The 26524-nt window shown below is 34.9% G+C and overlaps 1 pseudogene; it reads right to left on the minus strand.

Annotated features, from left to right (window-relative positions):
• Positions 1-94: 94 nt before the first annotated feature.
• LOC125876439 (uncharacterized) lies at positions 95-24711 on the minus strand (annotated as a pseudogene).
• Positions 24712-26524: the final 1813 nt, after the last annotated feature.

Here is a 26524-nt window from a genome sequence, read left to right on the forward strand (position 1 = left end):
CCAAGTTATCTAGTTTTGAACGAAATACAGAGTGATCCGAAGCAAGAGCTATCCTTCAAATGTAGCATGAATGGTCAATTTTATTGACATGAAATATAATATTTCTCAAAAATCACAAACAACCACAGTGCTAAGTAGAGGATCAACAACCCCTTTAAGAAAAGCTCCTTGGTCCTTAACTTGAATGAGATAATCCATAGCTCTCTTTGTGAGGATCTCACCTGGGATTAGCACTGGGATACCTGGAGGGAAAGGGCAAATAAATTCTCCACAAACTTCCCCAATACTTTTTTCAAAATTCACTTTCTTTTTCTTAGCAAAAAAGGCTTCTCTTGGTGTACAACTCATGTAAACTTCTCCAAATGGTACCCTTTCTATACCATGATCTATTTTGATAATCTCCCTTTCTTCTTGCAAGAAGTTGATTGATAAATACTTCAATCCACTAACAAGTCTTTGAGCATATTCTTTAGTTGTTCCTAAGCTAAAGGCTAATGTGAAAGATTGAGTTCCAATAAGTTCTGGCTCAATTCCATGACTTGTTGACAATATGTTATATGCTTCGAAACCCGATAAGCCAAGTTCTTGTACACCAATTGTCATCCTCAAAGGGTCCATAAAAGAGAAGTTGTTGGAGAAACATGAGAGATCCAAAAGTGAGACTCTAGGAATGTGGTTTATTAGTTCTTTCACTTGTATGACTAGTTCCATTACTTCATTGAAAAGGGTGTTTGGATTTTTACTTAATTCATCTCTAGTTGCATCCAAGGAAGCTAATAAAAGCCAATTTGGACTAGTGGTTTGTAAAGATTGAAGACATTCATGCACTCTATCTCTATCGATGCGATCCCCGGATAAGTGTAGCATTGATGATTGTGAAAATGAGCACAAAACTTTGTGTGTAGATTGTATGACAAGATCTGCTCCTTGAGAAAGAGCTGTTTTAGGCATATCAGGATGAAATTTGAAGTGAGCTCCATGAGCTTCATCCACAATTAGAGGTATCCCATGAGAATGACATATTTGAGATATCTCAGAAATATTACTGCATACTCCATTGTAAGTTGGTGATATAATAAAAACTCCTGCTGCCTTTTTGCCTTCTTGTTCTAGTTCTTCAATTGCCATTTTCACCTGAACATGGAAACAATATCCAACATATTTTTACAGCAAAATTCATTGCTAATTCTATTTAATGACGAATTGATGATGGATTAATATCATTAAATTATGTTAGTTACAAGCAATTTATGATGAGTTAGTAGCTAATTCCAGTTTCATTTCTTGTTTGTAGTGAATGTATCTAATGTTCGTAAACCATATCGAGTTACTTGCAATAATGTGACACATAATAACATTCCAATTTTCGTAACATGTAAGTTGAGTAACTAACATGCTTGCTATAATCGTTTAAAATATAATGTTATTTTATATGTATTCTGTTAAGGCTCATTGGTTTAGTGAATTTAGGACAAATCCTGCAGAGGTGCTGGTCTTGGTTTTTACACCTTTCTGAGTCGGGTGTTTCTAGGTAAAAATACCGAGTCCTTACTTTTCCGCAATTCTTAGTTGTTAACAAGGTAGAAGAAACAAGTAAAGTAACACATTCCATCACTTAGGCAAAAATTAGGCATAACTCAAGTGAGTTATTAGGACGTGGAGAATATCCGGTTTAAATATAGGCATAATACATAAACGTGCTGTTTAATTTTTCCCTCCAACTTTGAGTGTGCACAAGCAGACATTTAAACTTGTATAAAGTTGAACAAGTAATTACTTGTGAGGGGGTAACACCTCCAGCAATATCCCATTGAAGATTATATTCAGGAAGAATGTAATTTGGTAGAACACCACAAAGCACCATTGCTGAAGTTGCTGAAACATGTGAGTTTCTTGCAAAGATTAAAGTATCACCAGGTGAAGTTGACATAATGGCTGCTAAAATCCCACAAACTAAGAACCATGTCTGAGATGCACCAAAGAGGTCAGCAGCCATTTTTGTGCATCTAATAAAGGTCAAGTTGGATAACCAAATCTATCAAGCTCTGGGAGCTCAGTTGCATCATGGAGAAATGGACCAACACCGATAACATCGACTAGTGAAGATGGTGCAGCCATGCCTCCTTTGTGACCAGGAAAATGGAAAGGAGCTGAATTTTTCTTGACTGATGTTGTTATGGCATTCACTAAAGGTGGGAGTTTTGTTTCTTTTCTTTTGACTTTAGCTTGATCAAATAGGGTTGTTCCTTCCTGCTCTCTTGGTCCCATGATCAAACTATCATGCTCCTGTGAAATGTTTTTCAATTATTTTCATGTTTGGTTTGCTTAAATATTTTAGAAATTAATTTTGAAAAGAGCAACTTTCACATATAGCAAACATAAAAATCATATTTGTATGTTATAGCTATAGTTTGCATAATTGCGTTCCATAGCAAATTGTATGTTTGCTATGGAGCTTTTGATCATTTGTATAATTTGCTTGATACATCCAATTTTATACAAATTGTTCAGTTTTGTATAAATTCATTTATACATTGTAATTTGTATAATAAGATATGTATTTGTATAATTATAAGTATATAGGACAAAGGTATATGTATTTGTATTTGTATATACACTTTTCTCTCGCTTTATACAAACACAAACACATTTTATATATTTTATACCGAAATGTATAAAAAAAGCTAATTGTATACCGAATTAGATGGCAAAAAAATGGAATGTTTGTTGCGAATTGCAAATAAAATAAACTATGGCTATAACATTTAATTTGAATTAATAGTTTGCTATTTTATACAATTTTCCCTTTTGAAAATGTACTTATGGGCCTGGTAGGTTGGGATGTGATATGTGTATTTTTATTAATTCGAAAAATGTGTTTCCTTTATTTTTTAAAGAAAATATTTTCTTCTATTTAAAATATCTTTATTTTGTTGAATGTTTTAGTGTCATTAGTCAGCTCACATTATGAATTATTTTCTAAAGAATACCTTAAAATAGTTGTATGATTGTATCTTGATAGGATTAATGAAATATTTGAGGCATCACTTAATTATATGTTTGTTTGGAGCCTTTACCAAACATAATTTGAAAAACCCAAGAAGATTAAAAAAACAAAAACGCAAGAAAATACTAGGTTGAAACCCTACGTTTTGTTGGTTTGGTTTATATATTAAAAAATTTGACACAATTGGTTTGATTTGGTAATTGAAAATTTTGAACCAACTCGGCCAAAGTAAACACCTAATCTAACATTGAATCAACCTGTAGTTTGAGAAGAAAATAAATACTTTAAATTTTTTTGGTATTAATAGTTTATTTGACCAAACTTCTTAAATCATCTGAAGGAAAATATTTTATTTTTAAACTCAAAAGTTCTTGAATCTGACTTCACGTTCTCTATTCTGTATATTGAAATAACTAGCTAGCAACATCCCTATTTATAATAGTAAGAAACCAAATTAAACTAGAACTAGAAAACCTATTCCTATATGAACTCGGACAAATAAATCCTAACTAGACATAATTAAATAAATATAAAAAATCACAAATCCTAAACAACTTAGGATTCCTACTCCAACTTTGAATTATTATTCCAACATTCTCCTGTAATTCAAAGTTGTATACACTTGCCTTTTTCTTCTTGTCATTGTTGTTTTATTGGAGTACTTCTCTTCAATATTCAATTGTTAACGTTTTTCTCTTCAATTCTCATCTTTTTTTCTTGGTTGTATTGAAGCACTTTCTCTCCAACTTTCAAGTGTTAGAGCACTTTCTCTCTAACTCTCAATTTTGTTTTCTCGGTTGTATTGAAGCATCTTCTCTCCAACACTCATGTGATAGAGCACTTTCTCTCTAACTGAATATTTTTTTTCTTGGTTTGCAACACTTCTCTCCAACTTCCTTGTGTTAGAGCACTTTCTCTCCAACTCACAATATTTTTTTTTCTTGGTTGTGTTGGAGCACTTCTCTCCAACTTCCAAGATTGATGCCCTTCCCACCGACTCTTTTTTTTTTTGTGTTGGAGCACCCTCTCTCGAACTCTCGTTGATTCCTTTCGCACAAACTCCTTTTTTTGTTTTTTTGTTTTTGGTGTTGGGGCACTTTCTCTCCAACTCTCATTGATGCCCTTCCCGTCAATTCCTTTTTTTATATTTTATTTTCTCTAACTTTTAATTTAGAGAAGAGTTTATTCCTCTCTTGTGCTTGGTTACACTTCTTTACATCTACAATATTTTTGTAAGTCTTTCCTCCTAGCATGTTTTTCATGCATAGATCATTTGCCATGCGTTTGTCAACATAATCATTGGCCAGACGGATGATATATATGGGTCATAGCCGTCTGCCGGCAGCGGAAACTCTTTATCTCTATCAGAATCATTCTAACGGCTATCTCTCTATCCTAGAGTACTTTGAGAAGAAACACACAATTTTTTTCTCTAGGAGAAAGCTTGTACTATGTACAAGATGATGACTTCATCTCATTTTTCCTTAGTAGCCTTGATTCTTCATTTGTAATTTTCAAGGTTACATCTAATATGCGCCCTGGTCCTATCAATCCTGAAGAACTATTTGGACTTCTTCTCCAAGAAGAAGAACGCTTAGCTAAAGAACTTTGATCTACCACCTTTAACACTCAATTTTTCTCTGCTCCTTCTCATTCTCTATTAACACATAGTTCATCCTTTCTTCAACCCTCTCCATTCCTTCACAGAAACAAGTCATCCATTCTTGCNCCCCCCCCCCCCCCCCCAACTCTCTAATTACCTTGCCCACAATTCTCATAATGACGCTCTATATCTATGGTACCTCAACAATATTCACATTCCTCTCGATCCAATAATCGCCTATCCAAGCATCGTGTACAGAGTCAGATATGTGGTAAAAATAATAATGATGCTCGTAATTGCTAAAATTGCTCCAATGAAATGATTTTCCACCAAGGCAACCATTGTCACGGTCAACTCCAAAACAAGAACATTGTGCTTCTCTTTCAGCTATTGTTGACCCTACTTGGTACTTTGATTCAGGCGCTACATGTCATGTGACCTCAGACATGGATAATCTCTCCTTACAGTACGAAATAAAAAATAATGGTTTAGCATTTGTATTGCTATGAAAAATCATATTTCGCACATTCGCTCATCAAATTTGTCTATACACATGGCCCATTCGTCTTAATTAACAATATTCTTCATGACCCACATATTTCCAAGAATTTACTTAGTGTTGCTAAAATAACTCGTGATAACAATGTCTATATGGAATTTCATCCTTATGTTTCTTATGTGAAAGATTCGGGGCATGAAACTACTTTGAGGAACACTTGATGATGACTTTTACTGTCTTCAACTTTCATCACCTTATTCTCAGTCTTCCCCACCTTCAATATTTTCTTAGTGAACACACTTCTCTTGTTGGTTGGAACCTTCAACTTTCTCATCCAAATGAAGCTCTTCTTCAGTGTTTTATGTCTAACTTTAGGCTAAGTATTTCTAATTGTGATTTTCCTAATGTTTGTGAACCTTGTCCACTAGGCAAGAGTCTAAACTTACCCTATTGTCATTCTCATTTTTCTAGCAGTAGTCCTTTTCAATTAACTTATTCCGATGGTTGGGGACCCTCTTTAGTTATATTTTATGTCACATAAATCAAAAGTCTTACCACTTTTAGTGAATTTAAATCTTTAATTGAAACTAGTTTGGAACCGAAATAAAATCAGTTCAAACTAACTGGGGAGGTGAGTACCGAAATGTATCATCCTTTTTACAAAATCATAGTATTCATCATGGTATCTCTTGTCCCTATACACCTCAACAAATGGTGCATTGGAGCGCCAAAATCAAATCATTAAATTGAAAAAGACTCGCTCTTCTTTCTCATGCTTCTCTTCCATTTCAATTTTGGAAGCATGCATTTAACACTGCTAATACATACTTATCCAACATTACCATATCTCCTTCTTTGTCTTTCAAATCACTATATCAATTACTTCACAAAAGTTCTCCTCATTATGGGTTTCTCAAAACTTTTAGTTGCCTTTCTTATTCCTTTTTTCAACCCTACAATCATCATAAAGTTGATTTTCGATCTCTTCATTGTGTTTTTATCGGGTATAGTTCTCATCACAAAGCTTACCATGTTGCATCTTCTTGATTAATATTACTCTCCATGTTGTATTTGAAGAAAACATTTTCCCTTATTCCTCCATGTTGCTGATCACAAAACCTCCTCCCCCTCTTCACATTCTAGCAACTTATATTTTGTTTACTTGATCAAGCTTCTAAACATCAAGTGCATTCACATTCTCCTACACACCCTGTCGCACCAAGGTCATTATCAAATATTCTAGTTGCATCATATATCCCTTCATCTAATCACACTATTCATACAAACTATCCCTCTACTGTACATCCTTCGGTTCCTTCACACGCATAAATCATACACGATCTACTGACCAACTTGAGTATCTACCACAATCTATTGATTCCTCTTACCACACCTCCTTCCTATTTTCTCCCTCAGACACCTCCCGCCATCATATGGTTGTTCGAAGTAAAACCAATTCCCTAAAACTAAAAGCTCTTAAAACATCTCACCATTCTTTGCATCCTAATCATTCTCACATTCCAAAACCTACAATCTATCATCGAGCCTCCATATTTCCTAAATGGCACCATGCTGTGCAGGCAATAAAATTTAGCTCTTATGCCAAACAAGACATGGACATTGATTCCACCACCATCTAACTCTAACATTGTTGGTTGTAAATGGGTCAACAAGATTAAGAGAAAAGTTGATGGATCAATTTATCGTCACAAAACTTGCCTCATAGCTAAAGGTTTTCACCAAGAGGAGGGTTTTGATTACTTTGATACTTCTAGTCCCGTTGTTAAGCCCATAACCATTCGGCTTATCCCTTCTTTAGCTATGACAAATAAGTGGCCTACTCAAAAACTTGATGGTAACAATATATTCTTAAATGGTGATTTCTTTGAGCAAGTGTTTATGAAGCAACCAAGAGGATTTATTGATCCTCATCAACTGCATTTTGTATGCAAATTGAACAAGGCCTTATATGGCCTCAAACAAGCACCACGAGCTTGGTCAATAAGTTAAAGCTTTTTCTCCACGAAATTAACTTCCACTCTTGTTTATTTGACTCTTCCTTTTTTGTGCAGACTTCTAAGCACACAATAAGTGTTCTTGTCGATGTGGATGACTTTATTATAAATGTTAATGATAGTGATTTCATCACTACATTTATTCACTCTCTTGATCAATAGTTCTCCCGGAAAAAGATCTTGGTTCCTTGAATTATTTTCTTGGTATTTAAGTATCTCCAACATCAAATGGAATCATTTTATCTCATGGCACGTATATTCGTGACTTACTTTGTCAACTAATATGGTTTATGCTAAGCCCAATTCTAGTCCGACTGGATTTGGATCGTAACTTATTCTTTTTGATGATCCTCTGCTTGATGCTCATTTATATTGTAGTGTTGTTGGTGCCCTTCAATATGTTACCACCACTAGGCTATAAATATCCTATTTAGTCAAATCAAGTATGCCAATTTATGCAATCACCCACCATTGCTCATTGTTCAACTGTCAAAAGCATACTTCGATATCTAAAAGGATCTATCCATGAGACCTCTCACTATGACCTATGTCTAATTCTAGTCTTGTGGCCTTTTCAGATTCTGGTTGGATCTTTGACCTTGATGATAGTCTCTCCCAATATAGTGTTGTACTATTTTATGAAGGTAACTTAATTAGTTGGTCTTTTCGAAAATAAAAGGTTGTAGCCTGCTCAAGCAATGAAGTTGACTATTATACTTTAACCTTTTCAATTACTGAATTAATTTGTGTACAAAAACTTATCAATGAAGTACATGCTCCTCTCACTGGATATCCCATAGTTCTTTGTGATAATATGAGTGCACAATTTTTTATCACGAAATCTTTTCATACATCAATGGTCAAAGTATATTCGTCTTTATTATCACTTTCTCCAAGAGATAGTTGAAGATCAATATTTAGTGGTTCGCTATGTTTCATCTCAAAATCAAATTGCAGATATTTTTACCAAAACTGGTGGCACAACTCAGTTCCTCAACCATCGATCCAAACTCATGATTCAATCCAGAACATGATCTATTAAGGGGATATTAAAGTCCATCATCAACTTGAATTCACATACTGCAGTTTATCTAGAATTCAATTGTTCTAACTTATTATTAGTAAGAAAAAGATCACTCTTCCTTTAGAATAGGTATTGGATAACGACTCTTATATTTATCATCAATATATATGTACAAATTCTATAAGTAAAAACACAACAATATAACAACGAAATCTGCTCTTATTTTCTCAAACTCTTCTTATTTCTTAATCGTTATATACGTTAGAGTATTCCTCTTAAAATTACTATCAAATTTGGCAGCCACGATTGAGTTTGAGCAAAGGGTATTTGGTGCGAAAAAAAGAAGAGAAAGGATTAAGGGTATGTTTCGTATGAAAGAAAATGTTTTCCTAGAAAATATTTTCTTGGGAAACAAATGGATTTCTAACTTATTTTCTCATGTTTGGTTGGTGAGTAGAAAATATTTTCTGAAAAATGTTTTTTTAGTGTTTGGTTGGTGAATAAAAAACATTTTTCACCAAATATCTTTTATTTTTTGGCTAGAGAGTAGAAAAATACTCTTTAGGAAGATATTTTTTAACCAATAAACCAATGCCAATAACTGATCTAGGACGCGACCCTAACAACCGAACTAGGACACGACCTCGATAACTGTTCCAAAAATCCAACAGGACCTAACCCCGACTTTTGACCCGAGACCTGACATTCGAACTGAAACCCAACCCCAACACTCTGTAACACCCAACAAATTTCTAAGCTAAGACCCGAATCATTATATAACACCTCACAACTCTACTCTTAAAAATCTAAATAGTTCGCTGTAAGTATATGAGCTTGAACTTGGTGATATCCTACTTGATCATGTATTATAAGGTCCTTTACCGATTATATCAATAGTGTCTAAAGTGATCTAGGGTCAGAAGGGACGTTAAATACCAATCCAAGTTCAAAGCATTTCTATTGGCTAAGTTTTCGCATGAGTTCATATAAAGGTCAACTTCAAACACTCATATGTCTATATTAGCATATAATGAATTCAATGTCCTATGACCTATTAAATCAAAGGTCTGTGGGTCAGTTTTTGAACGCCACAAATTTTGCCTTGTTTCAATTTTGGAGTAAAAAGTTATGGTTGTTTTACTGGAACATATGTGGGCTGGGAAATTAGGCGAACTCACCTGCCCAATTGGCAATCATCTGACTGGGTTTGCAAATCGCTGAATTAGCTCGCCGAATTGTCCCGAAAACCTTAAAATTCTATCTTTTTGGGTGATCTAAAGTCCCAAAGGGTGATCTGCCAAGTATTTTTCACGAGGAAACCTCCAGATCACCGATTTGGCTGATGGAATTCATTAAAAGGTCATTTTCTTTGATCTTTATGGTTTCCTTAATGTTTCTAGAAGGTTATTCTTGACCTCTTAATCTAATCAACTTTTTTAAGTCCATATTACAACCTAATAACATTACTATACATATACAAACTTTCAAAACCTCCAATACTTATACTTCCAAAGATAGAGAACGCCAAGGAAGAATTTCCCCAATTTCTCTAGATCTAAAGGCTCCAAGTTCCTAAGGTTTTCAATCCAATATTCTTTTGCACTCTTCATCTCCAAGAAAATCGCTAGGATAAAAAAAACTAGGGTTTCAAGTCTCCCAATAAAGTTTTTCTTCAAACTTTTTCAAGAACTTTGTTCTTCTAGGTATGCAAGGCCATTCATAGTGTTGGACTAGTTCGTCCTCACACCCTACATCTAAATTCAATAAGTAAAAATTTCAATCTAGGGTTTTGCCCTTAGTTTTGTGAAATTATTGTTCTAAATTCTAAATTCTTATATTATGAGATTGCAGTATTATATGCATTGATATCCTTGAGTTGTTGTTCATGCTTATATTTCGCGTGAACCCTAGTTGATGAGATTTTTTTTGAAAGCCTTTGTGCATTTATTTCCATGCATTGATTATGGAATTTTAAAGTGTGTTCAAGAGTATCTTTTGAGAAGAGTTTAAGGGAACACAAATGGTTCCAAAAGTACTATTTTCACATTAAGAAAAATAAAATACTATCATAAGAAGAGCATAAATAGTTTTCAAAAGCATTTTAGTTAGATAAAGAGAAGTCCAGCTACCCCTTAAAGAAAGTATGATTTTCCACATTGGAAAGAGAGTACTATTTTAAAAAAAAGTATAAAGAGTTTTCATAGTATTTTAGATTGATTCAGTACAACTTCAATTACCTATTAAAGAGCCCTTTTGAGAAATTTTCTCAACCCATAGAGTACTATTATATGAGCATTCAGTTATAAGTTGAGAGTAGTATTGTGCACTGATTTAGGGTAAGAATTTAGATAACTTAAACTCCATAACCTACGCCGCTAACGTAGATAGGATCGTACGGCAAGATGGGGACTCCTCAGCTACCTCAAGAAGGCTTTTTCGTGGATCCAGCAGTTCAGTTGCGTCCTATACTCCGGCAAGGTATAAGGAGGCTCTGGGAATGTGGGTAAGACATTTTATCATCACATAGACTTATAATGATGGTTGGTTAGAGAAACTCCCCAGTAACGTAAAATATATTTATATATATAATTCAATTGAGTGTTTACTATTATTGCATTCTTACTGAAAGAGTTTAAATGACTTTCATCATGATTTATACTATACTTCAGTTGAGTTACTGTAGTCTTTGAGTTCATCTATTTGTTTTATTCAGCCTTCTTACATGCTTATACATTCAATGTACTGATGTCATTCGATCTGCATCTTTTTATGATGGAGATTCAGGTACTCAGGATTCTCAACAAGAGTTCCATTAAGGCTACTTTATCAGTTTGTTAGCTTTTTAGTAAGGCCTCCTTGCTTCCAGAGGTTTCCAGTCTATATAAGTTGTTAGTAGTAGCATTTTGAGGTATCATGGGTCTTGTCCCGACACTTATCTTTATACAATATAGGCTTCATAGAAGACAATTTCGGAGAGTCTTTTAGTATTCAATTACATAATTTTTTATTTTAAAATTGTATGTTTCATACTCAGTATTTTCAGATAGTTCTGAGATTCAGTAAGTTGTATTAAACATTTTCTTCAGTTTTGATGCTTGTGTATGCTTGAGTTAGTCTTCCACTTGTCGTGAGCCAGGATGAGGTTCACTTGGGAACCAACAATGATTCTCAAGTGTCAGCCACATCCAAGTTGTAGGCTGGGGTAGTGACAAACTTGGTATTAGAGCGCAAATTTCAAGTGTCTTAGGGTGTCTATAAAGTCGTGTCAGTAAGATCTTATTTATGTTTGTGAGGGCCCCACTTCTATAAATGTGGGACTAGAGACATATAAGAAAAATTTTCCTTCTTTCATACTCTAAATGGTGCAATATTACTGTACCATAAGGAGTTTATTTATCCTCATGCATTACTCTAATCCATTCGACTACCCTCATACTCAAGGTGGTTGAAAAAGCAAAGCCCAGATACTTATTGATGTGTTAACCTTAGATAAAGTTTTTTGAAAGTTAAGAGACTACAGAAGGGCTTGAGAGAAGCATGTTAGTGTGCAATGTGTTGATTTGAAAGAATGCACTCTTATTCATGTAATCGTGTGTTCGAGCTAAAAGAGAGATATACTCCCAGACTCTCTGCTCTAAACCTTGTTTCAGGTGATACACTCTAAGAGTGAAAATGTGTAGAGTCGGGATAATATTTTCACCCGAAAAGATAGTATGAGTTATGATGTTATAAACAGTAGTACTAGAAGTGCACATAGTTAGAAGTATGAATTTAGAGGTGTAGTAACCTAAGAAATTGGGATAATTATTGAGTAAAGTGTGTAGTTGCAGTCATGTACCTAGTAAGTGTAGGCTAAGGAATTTTTTTTGTGTGGAATTCATGATAAAGGTATTGTGATAGTTACTAGTTAGGATGAGTTAGAGTATACTTTAACCAGAAAGGAGTTTGTGATGATATGTCAATGCATTAGTGATGACCAAGTATAGGTGTTGAATAGAAGAGCAGAGTATTCATAAGGTGATAGATCTAAGCTAGGGTTATAATTTTGAAGGGAGTTCCCCTTGATATTCAGATGGTAACAAAATTTATTAGACAATGAATGTATAGTGAATGGATAAATAGTACTTAGGTTTTGAAAGAGAATGTCACGGTAAGAGGTAAATCGATAGACTTTAGAAAAAGATTGAATACGTTTCATGTGGTCTTAGTGGGTGAGTGTTTCTTAATTGTATCTAGTGGTCGTGAGTTAGTTGTAATATCTCGCAATTTGAAATAGCTAGGAAGAAGCTAAGAACTAGAATAGTCATTTTTGGAAATAATGGAAATCTGTAAATTTGTTTAAGTTAGGAAAAAGTTGAGTTTTGGCAAACTTCAAATGGCCATAACTTCTATCTCAGGATGAGTTAGAGGTACTTACAGATATGGTAGGAAATATCTTGGAATGATCTTTCCAACGCCGCTGAGTTTGCACGATTGCGAGTTCATATGAGTGAGTTATTCTCTTTGGAAGTTGGGCTGTTGGATTAAGGAAAGTCTAAATCCGGATTTTAAAAGGGTAATTTAGTCTCTTCCTTACCTAATTATTCTAATTCATTTTTAGGAGTTTAATTGAGGTAAAGTCAGATTTCAGTTAGTTTTAGAAAAGTGAATTTCACGTTAGGGCTTGGAGAAAGGAGAAGAACGTTCAAGATTCGTTCAAGATTAGCTTGTGGATTTCGTCGGGGGTGATCCCTACAAGGTATGTGAGATCACATAGCGTTAGGTTAGTTCCCCCACGCGCCAATCATGATTTATTTCAACGAATTTAAGTTCTTGAAAGCTTAGAAATTGAGTTCTTGATGGGATTGTTGAAGTTCTATTAAATTATTGACTTATTGAAATCCTTGAGGAGTTGTTTGATCTGAATCCGTTATTTTAGGTTTTATTTTGAGTAGAATCTGATGTACTTTGAACACTTAATCGATTCTAAGTGTTTGGGGAAAGGACCCATGGAGTTTAGAACTGGAAAACGAAGAAGAAATTTTATCGGTCGAAATCCGAAATGCCTCCGCGTCGCGGACACACTCCCCAGAACTGAGAAAAATCATTTCACGTCGCGGAGCGGCCACAGAACCTTTTGCCTCAAAAGTCGTTTCCAAAACTAAAATTTAAATTCCTCTCCGCATCGCAGATCCACCTTCAGATATTGATTTTTATCCTTTTCTCATGTTTAGCTATTTAAAATCATTCCTAAACATCATGATATCTTTCCAATCACAAATCACAATCCTTGAATCCATAATTCAATTCAAGGACCAGTTAAGAGTCAAGTCAAGATCAAAGTCAAGAGAAGTTCTTAGAGTTTTCCAAAAGTCTTTTCCAAATGTTTTAACTTTGTTTTAAGACTGAAAGTTCAAGTTGAGTAGAGAGTAAAGAGTAAAGAGTAAAGAGTAAAGAGTACGGTTTGAAGTCCATTTCTTCAAAAGTATATGAGGACTATGTATTCCCAAAGGGTTTAAAATGTTTTCACATTTAAACAAGAAAGGAAACCTCGAATTTCAAAGAGCCTTCGGGCTAGTTTTCAGAAAAGAGTAATCGCTTTCTAAATGAAGCAAGAGGAGAAACTTTGATTTCCAAGATAGCTTTTGAGCTAAGTTTTTGAGCACTAATCTCAAATCACATAGGAATTATGTTTTCAAACATAAAGGGCTAGTATCATATTTTGGGAGTAGTATTGAGCACCGATATGGGGGAGCGTTCAGAAAACCCATAACCCCCATAAACCATATAGCCATCATGGGTAGAAAAGGGTTATACTTTTTAGATGAATCTTTCGTGATTTTTAGCATAGACTAGAAGATCCACTTAGTAGTTCAGGTTCTCTACCATGGACAAGGTATAGGACTGCCCTGGCTGCGTGAGGCAAAAATATTGTATCATCACGATAGCTCTTACGTGATGGTTGTTGGTTAGAGAAACTCCCACAACAGTATTTTGTATTTTTATATACATCAGATTATTTGTATTTTTACATACATCTCAGAGTTATATGTATCTTTGCATACATACAAAGTTATTATTGTATTTCTAAATACACAGAGTTGAAAACCATGTTTTAAAGTCTTTCTTTATACTACATTTATTTACACTGCTTTATATTGAGATAAGTTAAGTTGAGTTGAGCCAGGTAAGTTCTTCATATTCTTTTCAAGCCTATGTTTAGTTTAGCATTCTAACTCGCATAATCATACATTCAATGTACTGATGCTAGTTGGCCTGCATCTTATTATGATGCAGACACATGTAATTAGGATTGGCATCCAACGCATCGTTGATCCAATAAGCACTCCAGAGTCAGTTGGTTAGCCTCCTTGAATTTCGGAGGACTCATTTTATTGCATTCAGTATTTTATTTGTTAGGATGATCGGGGGTCCTGTCCCAACATCCATCTCAGTTGTTTTAGAGGCTTCATAGACAGTAAGATGTTAGTTCTTTAGTCTTTTCATTGTCATTATCTTATGTTAAGACTTGAGTTTTCCCTAATGGCCAAGTTGAATGTTCTATTATAACATTCCAATTTATTACATAGACTTATCTTTGTTGAATTAAGTCTTTCGCTGAGTAAGTAAGCCAGGCCATGGGTTCGCTTGGGGTCAGCAATGGTTCTCGAGTGCCAGTCCCGCCCAGGGTGTAGGCTCGGGGAGTGACAAACTTGGTATCAGAGCATAGAGTTTAAGAGTTGTAGGGAGTCTATGAAGCCATGTCTGTAGAGTCCTAGTTATCGGTGTGAAGCGCGCCACATCTATAATTAGGAGGCTGCAACATTTAGGAAAATTTCTGACTTCTTTCACACTCATTTCATGCGTTAGAATTTGATCTCTAAAAAGTTTCCCTCTAATTCATTCTTGCGCGTGTTTCCAGATAATTATGCCTCCACAAATAGCTGTCAGAGGTCGTCCAACTAGGAGAAATATTGAGGAATAATGGTTACCTAATGCACCAGTAATGCAACCCCAAGGAGAGGTCACCAATGCTGAATTTCGTGAAGCTATCTGGATGATAAGTCAAGTTGCGACCCATCAAGTTCGACATAGATATAACTGACAGAAAGTGGATGATACTTCAAGGATCCATGAGTTTTTAAGGATGAACCCACCAAGCTTCACAAGTTCAAGTGTCACAGAGGATCCAGAGAACTTTGTTGAAGAGCTTCAGAAAGTTTTCGAGATTATGCTTGTTGTTGATGCTGAGAGGGTGGAACTAGCTGCATACCAAATGAAGGGTGTCGCTAGAATTTGGTTCGACCAATGGAAAAAGAATAGGACTGAGGATGCACCAATAGTGAGTTAGGCTGTGTTTGAGAGTGCTCTCATGGGGTGTTTCTTTCCTCGTGAGTTGCGAGAGGCAAAGATAAGAAAGTTTCTCACCCTTAATCCAGAGTCTATGAGTGTTCATGAGTATAGTCTGAAGTTCACACAACTTTCCCGCTATGCTCCGGATATGGTTGCTGACATGAGGAGCAAGATTAGTTTATTTGTTGCTGGGTTGTCTCGTTAATCAAGCAAGAAAGGCAAGGCAGTGATGCTGATAGGGGATATTGACATAGCAAAGCTAATGATCCATGTGCAACAAGTTGAGGAGGATAAGCTGAAGGATAGAGAATAGTTTAAGAATAAGAGGACTAAAATATCAGGGAACAAGTTCATACAACAAAAGAGTAGTGCGAACCAATCTTCCTTCCAACAGAAATAGAAGGGACCTGCCCATCATCTGCTAGTGCACCTACACCCAAAAACAAAGGTGAGTATAATGGCCAGAATTCGCAAAACTTCAGAACTAGACTTGCACAGTCTCAGGGTAGTGTGGCACAAGGAGGTAACTGGGCTCTTGCATGTGCTAGGTGTGGTAGAACCCACCCAGGTAAGTGTCGTGATGGCCAGACATGTTGTTTCAAGTGTGGACAAGAGGGTCACTTTATGAAATAGTGCCCAAAGGACAAACAAGGTAATGGTAATAGGGGCAATAGAACCCAATCTTCACCAGTTGCTCCACCAGACAAGACTGCACCTAGAGGAGCTACTTCCGATACTGGCGGAGGAGCAAACCGCCTTTATGCAATCACTAATCGCCAAGAGCAAGAGAACTCTCCAGATGTTGTCGCTGGTATGATCCAAGTCTTTGACTTTACTGTTTATACTTTGCTAGATCCAGGAGCGAGTTTGTCTTTTGTAACTCCTTATGTTGCTATAAATTTTGATGTTATTCCTGAGCCACTTAGTGAACCATTCAGTGTTTATTCACCTGTTGGTGAGTCTATTCTAGCATAGAGAGTTTATCGTAATTGTCCCATTTCCGTTAATCACAAGAGTACCATGACTGATTTAATTGAGGTAGACATGGTAGATTTTGATGTCATTCTTGGTATGGACTGACTTCATGCCTGTTATGCCGCAGTTGATTGTAGAACTCGAGTTGTCAAGTTTCAGTTTCCAAATGAGCCACTCTTAGAGTGGAAAAGCAGTTCAGCAGTGCCTAAGGGTCATTTCATTTCGTACCTTAAGGAAATAAAGTTAGTTTCTAAGGGGTGTGTCTATCACTTAGTCCGAGTTAATGACTCTAGTGTTGAGATACCTCTTATTCAGTTAGCTTCAGTAGTCTAAGAGTTTCTAGAAGTCTTTCCTAATGATCTACCCAGAGTCCCTCCTGAAAGAGATAAACTTCAGTATAGATATTCTTCCAGATACTCGTCCTATATCTATCCCTCCATACAGGATGGTACCAATAGAGTTAAATGAGTTGAAAGAGCAGTTGAAAGAAAGGGAATGTGATATTCCCAAGACAGCATTCATGTCCCGTTATAGTCATTATGAGTTTTTGGTCATGTCCTTTGGTTTGACCAATACGCCTGCAACGATCATAGACCTTATGAATAGAGTCTTCAAACCATATTTAGATATGTTTGTTACCGTCTTCATTGATGACATACTAATCTATTCAAGGAATGAAGAAGATTATGTTCGCCATCTCAGAATAGTTCTTCAGACTTTGAAAGAAAAAGAGTTATATGCTAAGTTCTCTAAATGTGAGTTTTGGCTTGAGTCTGTGGCTTTCTTGGGCCACATAGTTTCCGGTGATAGAATTAGAGTTGATACTCAGAGGCAGTGCAGAGTTGGCCTAGACCCGCATCTCCAACTGATATTATGAGTTTTTTGTGTTTGGTTGTATATTATAGAAGGTTCGTAAAGGGTTTCTCGTCTATTTCGTCCCCTTTGACCAAGTTAGCTCAGAAAATAGTAAAGTTTTAATGGTCTGAAGCTTGTGAGAAAAGTTTTCAGGAATTGAAAAAGAGGTTGACTACTGCCCCAGTTTTGACCTTACCGGTAGGTACTCAAGGTTTTGTGGTGTATTATGATGCATCAAGAGTTGGTTTGGGTTGTGTGTTAATGCAGAATGGAAAAGTTATAGCTTATTCCTCCAGACAGTTGAAAGTTAATGAGAAGAATTACCCTACCCATGACTTAGAGTTTGCTGTTGTAGTATTCTCTTTAAACATATGGCATCATTATTTGTATGGTGTTCATGTGGATGTGTTCACCGATCACAAGTCTTCAGTATGTGTTTAGTCAGAAAGAGCTTAATCTCAGACAAAGAAGGTGGTTAGAGTTACTCAAAGATTATGACATGAGTATTCTTTATCACCTAGGTAAGGCTAATGTTGTTGCTGATGCCTTAAGCAGGTTGTCTATGGGTAGTACCACCCATGTTGAGGAAGAAAATAAAGAGTTAGCGAAATATGTGCATAGACTTACACGCCTGGGAGTCAGACTTATGGATTCCACAGAAGGAGGAGTGGTGGTGACGAATGGGGATGAATCATCATTAGTGTTAGAAGTAAAAGGCAAGCAAGACCAAGATCCCGTTTTGCTGAATTGAAGACAAATGTTCGTAAGCAAAAAGTAATGGCTTTTGAACAAGGGGGAGATGACATGTTGAGGTATCAAGGCAGATTGTGTGTACCAATGGTGGATAGACTCCAAAAGAGGTTGAAAACGGCACAGAGTCGTCAGAAATCCTACACTGATGTTAGGAGAAGAGAGTTAGAGTTTGAAATTGATGATTGGGTGTATTTGAAGGTTTTACCCATGAAGGGGGTTATGAGATTTGGTAAGAAGGGAAAACTTAGTCCCCGGCATATTACCCCTTACAAAATATCGAAAAGGGTAGGTAATGTAGCTTATGAGTTGGAGCTACCACAAGAGTTAGCTGCGGTTCATCTGGTGTTTCACATCTCCATGTTGAAGAAGTGCATGGTTAATCCTCTGTTGATTATACCAATCAAAGATATTGGGGTCAAATATAGCTTATCTTGTGAAGAGATTCTTGATCAGATTCTAGATTACCAAGTTCGCAAGTTGAGAACAAAAGAGGTAGCATCAGTCAAAGTTCCTTGGAACCAATTTTTTGAGGAAGCTACTTAGGAGGCTGAGGAGGATATGAAAAAGAAATATCCACATCTCTTTGAATCCGGAGAAAGTGCAGACCAAGGTGCTAATTCTCTTCTTAGTACTCTTAAAATTATGAGTGAGCATGTTGTTTGTTTTCTTTTACTTGTTGCGTGTTTGAACTTAATGTTACCACCCTTAGCCTAGTAAGAATAAACTCATTCGAGGACGAATGTTCCCAAGGGGGAGATATTGTAACATCTCGCTATTTGGAATAGCTAGGAAGAAGCTAAGAATTGGAAATAGTCATTTTTGGAAATAATGGAAAACTGGAAATTTGTTTAAGTTAGGAAAAAGTTGAGTTTTGGCCAACTTCAAACGACCATAAATTCTATCTCAGGATGAGTTAGAGGTACTTCTAGACACGTTAGGAAATATCTTGGAATGATCTTTCCAACGCCGCTGAGTTTGCATGACTCCAAGTTCGTATGAGTGAGTTATTCCCTTTGGAAGTTGGGCTGTTGGATTAAGGAAAGTCTAAATCCGGATTTTAAAAGGGTAATTTAGTCTTTTCCTTACCTAATTATTCTAATTCGTTTTTAGGAGTTTAATTGAGGTAAATTCAGATTTCAGTCAGTTTTAGAAAAGTGAATTTCACGCTAGGGCTTGGAGAAAGGAGAAAAGAGGAGAAAGGAGAAGAATGTTCAAGATTCATTCAAGATTCGTCGAGATTAGCTTGTGGCTTTCATTGGGGGTGATCCCTACAAGGTATGTGAGATCACATAGCGTTGGGTTAATTCACCCATGCGCCAATCATGATTTATTTCAACGAATTTAAGTTCTTGAAAGATTATAAATTGAGTTCTTGATGGGTTTGTTGAAGTTCTATTAAATAATTGATTTGTTGAAATGGTTGAGGAGTTGTTTGATCCGAATCCGTGATTTTAGGTTTTATTTTGAGTAGAATCTAATGTACTTTGAACATTTAATCGATTCTAAGTGTTTGGGGAAAGGACCCATAGAGTTTAGACGGTTTAGAGCTGGAAAACGAAGACGAAATTTTGTCGGTCGAAATCCGGACATGCCTCCGCATCGCGGACACACTCCCCAGAACTAAGAAAAATCATTTCACATTGCGGAGTGGCCACGGAGCGTTCTGCCTCAAAATTCGTTTTCGAAACTAAAATTTAAATGCCTCTCCGCGTCGCGGATCCACCCTCAGATATTGATTTTTATTCTTTTCTCATGTTTAGCTATCTAAAATCATTCCTAAACATAATGAGATCTTTCCAATCACAAATCACAATCCTTGAATCCATAATTCAATTCAAGGACCAATTAAGAGTCAAGTCAAGATTAAAGTCAAGAAAAGTTCTTAGAGTTTTCCAAAAGTCTTTTCCAAATGTTTTAACTTTGTTTTAAGACTTAAAGTTCAAGTTGAGTAAAGAGTAAAGTGTAAGTAGTACAGTTTGAAGTCCATTTCTTCAAAAGTATATGGGGACTATGTATTCCCAAAGGGTTTAAAATGTTTTCACATTTAAACAAGAAAGGAAACCTCGAATTTCAAAGAGCCTTCGGGCTAGTTTTCAAAAAAGAGTAATCGCTTTCGAAATGAAGCAAGAGAAGAAACTTTGATTTCCAAGATAGCTTTTGAGCTAAGTTTTTGAGCACTAATCTCAAATCATAGAAGAAGTATGTTTTTAAACATGAGATAGTATCATATTTTGGGAGTAGTATTGAGCATCGATATGAGGGAGCGTTCAGAGAACCCACAACCCCCATAAACCATGTAGCCATCATGGTAGAAAAGGGTCATACTTTTTTGATGAACCCTTAGTGCTTTTTATCATAGACTAGTGGATCCACTTAGTAGTTCAGGTTCTATACCCCCGGCAAGGTATAGGATGGCCCTGGCAGCGTGAAAGAAAAACGTTGTATCATCACAATAGCTCTTACGTGATGGTTGTTGGTTAGAGAAACTCTCACAACAGTATTTTGTATTTTTATATACATCAGATTATTTGTATTTTTACATACATCTCAGAGTTATATGTATCTTTGCATACATACAGAGTTAATATTGTATTTCTAAATACACAGAGTTGAAAACTATGTTTTAAATATTTTCTTTATACTGCATTTATTTATACTTCTTTATATTGAAATCAGTTAAGTTGAGTTGAGTTGAGTTGAGCCAGGTAAGTTCTTCAGATTCTTTTCAAGCCTATGTTGTGTTTATCATTACAACTCGCATACTCGTATAGTCAATGTACTGGTGCCAGTTTCCCTGCATCTTATTATGGTGTAGACACATGTAACTAGGATTGGCATCCAGCGCATCGTTGATCCAGTGAGCACTCCTGAGTCAGTTGGTTAGCCTCTTTGCATTCTGGAGGACACGTTTTATTGCTTTCAGTTCTTTTCAGTATTTTATTTGTTAAGATGATCGAGGGTCCTATCCCGACATCTATCTCAGTTGTTTTAGAGGCTTCATAGACAGTAAGATGTTAGTTCTTTAGTCTTTTCATTGTCATTATCTTATGTTAAGACTTGAGTTTGCCTTAATGGCCAAGTTGAATGTTCCATTATAACATTCCAGTTTATTACATAGACTTGTCGTTGTTGAATTAAGTCTTCCGCTGAGTAAGAAAGCCAGGCCAAGGGTTCGTTTGGGCCAGCAATGGTTCTCGAGTGCCAGTCCCGCCCAGGTTGTTGGCACGGGGCGTGACATTAGTATAGTTTGTGAGTGATTATATTGATATCCATGTTTAGTACTAGACACTAAACTTGAATTTGAGATGAGTGTCGTGATAAAAGAATGATGGTGACATGAGGGTGATGATGTTAGTATTGAGATTTGACATAGAGTAGGTGAGGACTTAAGGTGTTAGTTTGAAATGAATGTGAGTGATACAAGTGTGGTAGTATGACTCTTAGATGAGATCGATGAAGTGTGACCAAGTCATTAAATTAGCAAGAGCATTAAGAGGTGTACCCAAGATCGTATATAGTTAGACGAGGTTCCAATTTAGTTTATGATTTTTCATGTGTGCCTAGATAGTATATTTGAGCTGTCAATATGGAATGGGATGATGTAAGCACTACTTTTTCTCTTAAGAGTTAGATTAAGAGGCTTTGTAAGTCAAAGCAGGTAGCAATTATAGAAAGTATTTTATAGAAGTCAGAAGAAGTTATGAGAAGTATCTCAGAAAGAAGACTTAGAAAGAATCTTAATACCTACACGTGGGGAGTGTAGTAGCCATGAGATTATCATGTCCCGAGTATTAGAATAAAGTGAATATAGACTAATTTAGAGATGATGAAATAGATCCATAGCTTTAAAGTGTGAGCTTTAGGCCGAAAGGGGAGATGTAAGAAGAGAAACCAAGTCAAGTGTTGAGAATCAGATAGTGATATGTTCAAAGCGAGTACAACGATATATCAACCATTCATACTCCAGCGAATTCCTTAAAGTTTAGTCGTAAAAACATACTATTGATGTTTCTAATATCATAATTGTTTTCATGACCTATGCTCATACACTTCACAGAGTTTCAATTCCCAAAATGAGGGGTAATGCTTTTTTCCCATTAATCTCAATCTTACTCCATAAAGTTATGGATATTAGCCTCATGGTATGAACCTATTCATATAAGTACTCATGTCTCATAGTATGCTCACTATCGCAAATTCATGATTTGATCTCAATGGCTAGCAACAAATGTTTTGTCATACATATTCTTCTATCAGAATTCTCGAATGAATCATGCTTATGATATTTATCCTTAAAGCTCTTTCAGTGATCCTTTTTCTGTTGTGAGGGTGATGTTGATGATAGTAGTTGACTAGTGATTGAAGGAGAAGGTTGATGTTTCTTATGTTGGTAGTGATAATGTGCTTATGCCATCTAAGATTATAAATATGGAGGAAAGATAAGATGAAGTTTTACTATGAGTAATAGTTAAATGAGAATAGTTAGTCGCAATACATAAAATTTCAGTTGGTAGAGATGACGAGAGAATGAGAAATTCTAAGAAAGATTTGTTAGGAGGAGTCCATGGTTCTGGGGTTGAATGAGGTGTTTATAACATGTGGATGAATTCATAATGCATTAGGTTTTTCTTGATTAGGACTCGAGGTTGGTTGAATGCGGTGGTAAGGAATAGTATTCCTGGGATGAGATACTCTATAGAGGTATAAAACCTGAATCTTGGGGTTTAAATTAGTATAAACATCTCATGTTAGCACCTTGTGATTTAGAGTTAGGCTTAAATACAATATGGACAGATATTAACTTAGACCTTGGTAAGAGTAGTCATAAACCCTTGTATGAGTTATGAGTTGCAAACAATGAGGTGCAATATTCATAAATGAGGGTGTGGTTTAGAGGTGGTTCTAGGCTTGAAAGGTAGCAGTTGTATAGCTTAAGCCATAGTAGTCCTATTCTTGCTTCGTGCCAAGATACCCCTATTTCATGTCAAATAACTTCAGATAGAGCATGACTATGTTCAAACCCATATCATTTGTGACTTATGTGCTTGAACTGGGTTAGGTGCTTGGAGCGTGAGTATCTAAGCTAAGACCCAAATTATTAAATAACACCTCGCAACTCTACTCTTAAAAATCTGAATCGTTCGTAGTAAGTATATGAGCTTGAACTGGGTTATGTCCTACTTGCTCATGTGTTATAAAGTCCATTACCAAGTGTGTCAATAGTATCTAAAGTGGTATAGGGTCATAAGAGACCTCAAATACCAACCCAGGTTTAAGGCATTCCTATTGGCTAAGTTCTCGCATGAGTTCATATAAAGGTCAACGTCAAACACTCATATGAGTCTTCTTTACAATGCCACTAAGTTTGCCTTGTTTCAATTTTGAAGTAAAAAGTCATGGCTGTTTAACTGGAATGTACGTGGGCTGAAAACTAGGCGAACTCACCTGCCCAATTGGCGATCTGCTGACTGGGTTGGCGAATCGCCGAATTAGCTCACTGAATTGTCCCAAAAACCTTAAGTTTCTGTCCATTTGGGTGATCTCAAGTCCCAAAGGGTGATTCGCCAAGTAATTTTGGCGAGGAAACCTCCAAATCGTCAATTTGGCCGATGGGGTTCATTAAAAGATCGTTTTGTTTGATTTTTATGATTTTCTTATGTTCCTAAAAGAATATTCTTGACCTTTTACCCTAAATCAACTTTCCTAAGTCCATTTTACAACCTAATAATATCATTATACGTATACCAACTCTCAAATCCTCCAATATTCATTCTTCCAGAGATAGCGAACGCCAATTATCTTATATCATGTTATTATATAACAAGTTACTTATCATTTAGTTTACATTAGCCAATATTTTATAGAGTTACATGCAATTAATTTATTTTTGATGAGTTAATGATGTAAGTTTTTCAAATTCATAAAATTTAAACTTAAGAATATATGAAAGATTGAAACGATATAAAAGAAAATGGAAAATTAACAAGAAGAAGGAAAATGGCAATCGACCGGTTGCTCAGGAGTGGCCCTTCTTATTATGGATGGCTTGAAAGTCACATGATTGACAAAAGTTGATCCATGACCCTACATATTTAAATACAAGTGTTGAAACAATAATAAACGATTAGTGTTAGATAACAAGATATTGATAAATATTTTTTTTTCTATTAAAATATCCTTAAAGACATTTTAAAAATATAGATTTCAAAGTATATTTTATATTTAAGAAGTGTGAATAATGATAAAAATGATATATTTCAAAAATTATCCAAAGAAAAGGAATAGATAATCGTAAAAAATTTTAGTCAAACAGAATATACTTATAAATCGTATAACCATACGTAAAGCTAATCAATTTTTAATTGATTTTGATTTAAAAACACTTTTAATATGTATCAAATGCATAAATAGATAAAAATGTATATTAATTACTCAAAAACACTCCTTATAATGTTAATAATTTCTTGTTATTAGTTTTGCCAAAACCATGAAATCCCTATATGTACAAAGTACAAATAATTACCATCTCTATTTGAAGGAAGGAAAAAGTACTTACAGTTTTTTGGAAGGGAGGGATTATTGATAGAAACATTCTGATAGAATAATATGAAGAGGAAAAACTTGACACCATAGGAAATACTCTTGTACATGTATTTATTAGATCATAGAACTGTTATATTTGATTACTATTCAAACTGAAAAGATCTTTTCACTATTCATGCATTAAGGGTTGTTTGGAAGGTCACCTTGGTAATTGGATTTGACGTAATTGAGTGTAATTATATTGTCAGTCATGTTTCATTGGCCATGTAATTACCTGGCCAACAAGTAATTGAGTGTAATTGACAGGGTGTAATTACACTCTCCAATTCACAGGGGGGGACTGTGAATGGCTGGTAATTACATGGTGTAATTATAAACTAATTACTTTTGAATTTATTCCTTTTATTTATATTTTTAGTTTTTTTGTTTTAATGTATTTTTTTCATTATTTTAAATTCTTTTTTATTTTTATTATTCTTATATTTTCAATTTTTTTTTATTAGTTATATTTCATTTCCTTCTTATTCTCAACCTTTACTTCATGTGATTCCATGCGATTTTTCGTATTATCTAAGAAAAATTATTAGTATAGTTTTGTTAGTATTATAATTTTTAAATTAAAGTAGAATTCATTGTTGAATAAAGTTATGTACTTGTGTTTTCCGTTTGTTCTAAATCATATTTATGTATGTTATGTTGAAATTTGACATAAAAGTATTATGTTAAATTTTTGTTTTGAATTTAGAACATATGTTATATTGTCACTTTCATTTATTTTAGGAGTATTGACTTGATATTTTAGATTGCAAGCTATATTTTTCAAAGTTAGACTTGATAGATTGTCTTTTTGTCAAATGCTTTATAATTTTATGAAATTATATTTATAATATTTTTTTTCAAACATGCATTTCATGATATTCATAGAAATTTTATACTTTTAGTTTTTATAATTAATTTAATCAAAATATACTAAATTGAAAAATATAAATCAATTGTTTTTTTTTTATAATATTAGCTAAGAAATTATGTTTATTAGCTAATATATTTTCAAAAGACAATATATATCTTAAATATTCAATTTAATATCATTTATAAAGGCCCTTATTTGTGTAATATAATTTTTTATTTTTAAAATTTAATATAACCTTATGATTACACTTGTGCAACCAACCGGTACACTTGTTATTACACTGTTGTAAACAAACAGGTCAGCGTAATTACTAGGTTGGTAATTACTACCCTAATAAATACACAAATTCCAATTACATGGTGACTTTCCAAACATACCCTAAATAAAGTGATTGGGGTACGATATATTCTACAAATCCAACACTATTCATCTTTTCCCGATGTCTTTTGAGTCGAGCCTGCGCATAGGGCTTTTCTAGTGCAGTTTATATTTCCTGTGTGGTTTGCAAACTTTTACACAATGAGGGATTTACTTGATGCACACAAAGTGCTCACCCTAAGGGCAAATGCTGTGCTCAACCCCAAAAGAAACAAGCACTAGCAGGGAAAATTGTTTTCTAATCCTTTGCAAATGTGTTTTTATTTTGATGTTGTTTTTATAAGAAGTATTCATTTACACATATATATAAGAAATCTGAAAATGTCATTTTTCTCTATTCAAATTGTAAGTGGACAGGACTACATGAAAACAAAATTTCATAGCTAACAATATATTTTTTATGCTAATCTCATTTAAGTATAGATTAACGATGAATTATAAGAAATCTAATTAGCTAAGAGCTATTTAACAATGAATTAGCTGAGAATTATAAATAAAATCCGTAGGTAATTCTATATTTGTTAGTAGAGTTATCTCACGAAGTAATTAAGTTCTTTCGAGTGTTCTTATAGTTCTTGTTGAAATCTAGCTAATCTACATATGTATAATATAATACTAATATAAGTAATG

The sequence above is a fragment of the Solanum stenotomum genome, chromosome 9 (genome assembly GCF_019186545.1).
Source record: "Solanum stenotomum isolate F172 chromosome 9, ASM1918654v1, whole genome shotgun sequence".
Lineage (NCBI taxonomy): Eukaryota > Viridiplantae > Streptophyta > Magnoliopsida > Solanales > Solanaceae > Solanum > Solanum stenotomum.